Below are 4,890 nucleotides of genomic sequence, written 5' to 3'. Positions count from 1 at the left end.
GTACGTTGTAACCCGTAATGGCGAACGCGGCTGAGCTTCCCTTTCCCATCGGCCATGCCCACGCAACAACGTGTCTATCATTGGTTTGGTAAATAAATGGCCATAACTTGGGAAGCACTTGTCCGATTAATATCAAACCTTGAAAAGGCACATCCTCAGGTCCCCAGCAATATACCTGGCAAGTTTCAATTAGATCGGACCAGCGGTTGTCGAGAAACGGCGGTCACACACACACACACACACACACACACACACACACACACACACACACACACACACACACACACACACATTGCTGGAATTATAGATAGATGATATATTTTACCTTTTTATATTTTTGATATATTTTACCTTTTTATATTTATTTTATATTTTACCTTTTTTAGATTTATTTTATATTTTACCTTTTATATTTTCTTCTTCTTCTTCTGTTTTTTGACTGCTCCCGTTAGGGGTCGCCACAGCGGATCATCCGTTATGATCCGCATCCTGATTTTGCATAGGTTTTACACCGGATGCCCTTCCTGACGCAACCCTGGTCGCCTCTTACGACACAGGGATAAGGATTGGGTTTCGCCATGATTCCGGGCTGCCCTACACCCTCTCATAGCGTGGCCCAGCGCAGAGCCCCCGTCCTCAAGCGATCCTCCAACCCAAGCCTCCGAGTAGCCGGATTACAGGCGTACGCCACTACGCCCGGTCTTACCTTTTATATTTTACCTTTTTATATTTATTTTATATTTTACCTTTTACATTTTACCTTTTTATATTTCTTTTATATTTTACCTTTTTATATTTATTTTATCTTTTACCGTTTACAAAAAGCTTCGTCTGAAAGCTGGAGATGGTCTGAAATGTAATGCTAGCTGGAAGTTTGAAGGCAGAATGTTTTGTAATTACAACCTCTAAAATTACAACATTTAATCCGGATTACTGAGGAACTTTGTTTTAATAGTACATTGAAAGAAATTTTTATATCAGTGAAAATATTTGATTAATAGAAAAGTTATCCATTTTAATTTAAGAGCTTTGTAAGAAAAGGACAATTCATGTAATTCAAAGGAGACATCTGGTTTTAATGTGTTTTTATATAATTCGGCTAAGCTGTAGTAAATGCCAAAACATTCCCATATGGATTAGAAAATGCTTCTTTTTGGGGGGGGGGCCGAGGAAATTCACAATAAATATGGATTCCCGTCAGGAGGAAAACCACATTGGAATCGATTTTTATTATTTATATTTAACCGGCGTGTTGGCGAAAGTGATCCTTGGCGTACCTCTAGTTCGGTCGTGCTCGGCCGTCATAAATGGTAAAATCGAGTTTGTTGCGATCTTTTGACCGATCTTTGTTCTTGTTATGTTCAATGGTTAATTTGGATGAACTTGTTGGCCTTCGAGCATTTCCTTTGCCCTTTTTTTAAGCCTCAGTAAACTCTGCACCAAATCAAAATGTCTGTGCAAGGAAATTGTTTTTGAAAGATCAATAAACTCATACAACACTGACGTCAGTTTCAAACACATAAACACAATTAGAGTGTATCGTAGGGTGCAACGCACATCACTGCCGCCCTCTATCCTTGCCTGTAGCAACGTCAAAATACAGTCTCCAAGCATGCCTCTGTAATGTGCTATCACATCCCCATTAAATGGAAGCATTTTTGAGATGTTTGGATGTATTTCAATGTCTGATTCCTGCTTCTTTTTCAAATTCAAAGCACTGGCTTTCATTGCTGCCAACTTATTCCACGCAATGTTGATTATATCTGCTTCTCAGATGGTGAGGCCAATGCGGTGCTGTATATCGCCATGGCAGGCTCCCACCAAGTTTGGGCTTACACGCTGCAAGACTGCACACTCCCTCGAGGAAGGTGAGCATTTGCCATAATGCAGCAACTACCCAGCAAGGAGAGTATATCACCAAAGTGTGTTTTTAAAGGATATAACCAAAGTGTGTGTTTTAAGTGAGAGGATATCACCAAAGCATGTGTTATGAGAGTATATCACCAAAGTGTGTGTTATGAGAGGATTGAGAGGATATCACTAAAGTGTTTACAGCAGAATGCAACCTAATGTGCTTCCACTTTGACTTTGGACTGAAGCACACTGAAGCTTGTTGGCATTTTTCTTCCTCTGCTGTTTTTTTGGGGGGGTTTTATTTGTCTCTTTCTTTGTTTTCTTCTTTCTTTCTATCGTTCTTTATTAGTCTCGCCCCAAAGGAGTTGAGACTTGTTATATAGTGTGTGTGTGTGTGTGTGTGTGTGTGTGTGTGTGTGTGTGTGTGTGTGTGTGTGTGTGTGTGTGTGTGTGTGTGGGTGTGTGTGTGTGTGTGTGTGTGTGTGTGTGTGTGTGTGTGTGTGTGTGTGTGTGTGTGTGTGTGTGTGTGTCCGCGTCCATATAGATTTGCTTTTAAAAAGTTTTCTCTGCAACCGCTTGTCCAATCGATGTGAAACTTTAAAAGTAGGAGGGACTCCAATGGAGAATATTTTATTGATAACTCTGATGCCATAGGTCACGTGCTTGGGCAGCCATATTGGAGTAAAGGAAAAAAATTGGACATAATCTCCGAAACCGCTCAATGAAAAAAATTGACACTTGGCATGTGTTATCAACTCCCCATGGGGTATATATCGTGACGACGATGACGTCATCGGTGAAGTGGTATTCCAGCCATAATTGGTTGAGTGGAAATTCTTATCCAAAAACTATGAAACTTCCTACGACCTGATGTGAGTGAAGAATTACATTTATGACGTCAACAGTCACATGGTCTGGTGGCCATATTGGATTGAAAATAAAAACGTAAAAAACAACTTCTCTAGAACCGCTTAACAAATCAATGTGAAACTTCATACATATGATCGAATAGCCATGGGGAATATACAGTTGTTTGAATTTTTTTTTCTTTTCATATTCCTCTTCATTGACACAATTTAGCCTTAATGTGCACATAAGTGGTTATTAAATTTCCGAACAATCAATCAATAAAGCTATGGATAATGGCAATGTATGTGACATAATAGGATGCATGGATGAAATGAGTATATGGGCAATAATAGTCGTTGTCCGTCATAGTAGCATATTCCGTTCACAATAATAGTAGTTGGCCATAATAGTAGCGTATTCAGTTAGCAATAATATCACCATGTTTTTTTTTCAGAATAAATGTGTGAGGTGATATTTTTATCACCTCTACGAGTGCTGTTCTAATTTCCTTCTTTGTTTCTCTTATTTATTTATTTTATTCAATGTACTAGTCCAGGTCAGGTCAGGTTCGATCTGTGACCTGCTACAGGTACCATGTAAACCTGTACTAACCTGTTCCATGGTCGGGTTGTCGGTGACTAAAACGTCTCCCCGACCAGGTTTTCTGGTGAGGAGGGTGTTTGGATATGGACACCCAGCAGGATTAAAAACAAAACCTGTCAAAGGGCGGAGGAGCTCCTTGTGAGCCAACGGCCATCCAGATCTAGTGCCCAACTGTGTCTGCGGACGTCCTCCTGCAGTTGGGTCACTTCTTATTAGGAGGTTGGTGGCAGGATTTGCACTCCGGCCACCGTAAAACCCTTCATTCCGCAAAACGCAAAAACGCAAAAAAATCTGAAAACCCACTCCGTGGGAGTACCTCCTGTGCAGCTTCCCTTCGCAGGGCAGCTCACCGGATGACGGGATTGGGGCAAAGCCTTCGGGACCCACAATCTTTGATAGGAGGGAAACCACGGGGTAACATCCCTGGGTCAGATTGCGGGAGAGTGTGTCGGAGTGGTGCTGAGGTGTCGTCCACCAGACGGCGGTCTCCTTGGGTTAACCTGAGGCGGTCCCTTCGGGTGGGTGCCTGGAATGTCCTATCCCTAAGAGAGGATGATCACCTGTGTCTGTTATCATCTGAGCTCAAGCGTTTGGACATCGGGATTGCAGCTCTCTCTGAGGTTCGGAGACCGGATTGCGGCGAGAAAATGGTGGGTGGTTACACCTACTATTGGTCTGGTCGCTCTGATGGTTACCATACCCAAGGAGTTGCTGTAGCTGTGTCCAATAAGCTGACCCCAATGATAATTGAGGTAACACTGGTCAACGAGCGTATTATGAGATTAAGGATTCGTCACTCCTTAGGTGTCATTTCCCTGGTCTCTGTTTATGCTCCGACTGAGGCGAGTGATCTCACCGTGAAGGATGCATTCTACGCCACACTCGAGTCTGTGGTTGATCAGTGCCCCAGACGAGATACACTTCTAGTCTTGGGGGATTTCAATGCATCGACTGGAACTGATAGGGACGGTTATGAGGTGTGTGTTGGTCCCCATGGGTCAGGAACTATGAACCAGAATGGCACTAAGTTCCTTGACTTTGCAAGAAGTCATGGACTTAGGGTGGCTGGTTCATGTTTTCAGCGCCCACAAGCTCATCGCTGGACTTGGTATTCCAACGCTGGAGGTGTGGCAAAGGAGATTGACCATGTCCTCATTGACGGTCGTTGGAGGATGATCCAGAACTGCAGGGTCTACTGGAGTGCTCAGTTCCTCAATACTGACCACAGGCTTGTTGTAGCAACTCTAAAGCTGCACCTTAAATCCTGGAGAATGGTACCATCCCAGCCGAGGCTGGATGTTGCCAAGCTCAGGGATGAGAGAGTAGCTGAGGAGTTTGCGAACAGGCTGAGTGGACACTTGGGGGGGTCTGGGTGCTTTGGGGGGGTCCTGAAAAGTTGTGGAGCGCCTTCAAGACCACCGTCCTTGATGTTGCCGGTGGATGCCTTGGAGCTCACCGCAGGGCAAAGAAGAATTTTGTCTCTCAAGGGACACTGGATACCATTGACCAGAGTCGCAGGGCCAGGCTGAATGGCAGAGCTGAGCTGTTCAGGGAGCTGAGGCGTAAAACTGTACGTGCACTGAG

The 4,890-nt window shown here is 43.7% G+C and overlaps 1 pseudogene; it reads right to left on the bottom strand.

Annotated features, from left to right (window-relative positions):
• Positions 1-560: 560 nt before the first annotated feature.
• Positions 561-701, bottom strand: LOC147033834 (signal recognition particle RNA; annotated as a pseudogene).
• Positions 702-4,890: the final 4,189 nt, after the last annotated feature.

Source organism: Eptatretus burgeri, chromosome 1 (genome assembly GCF_056783735.1).
Source record: "Eptatretus burgeri isolate ZD-2024b chromosome 1, Ebu_testis_v1, whole genome shotgun sequence".
Lineage (NCBI taxonomy): Eukaryota > Metazoa > Chordata > Myxini > Myxiniformes > Myxinidae > Eptatretus > Eptatretus burgeri.
The sequence above is the reverse complement of the archived record's forward strand: the minus strand, read 5'-3'. Positions and strand labels throughout refer to the sequence as shown.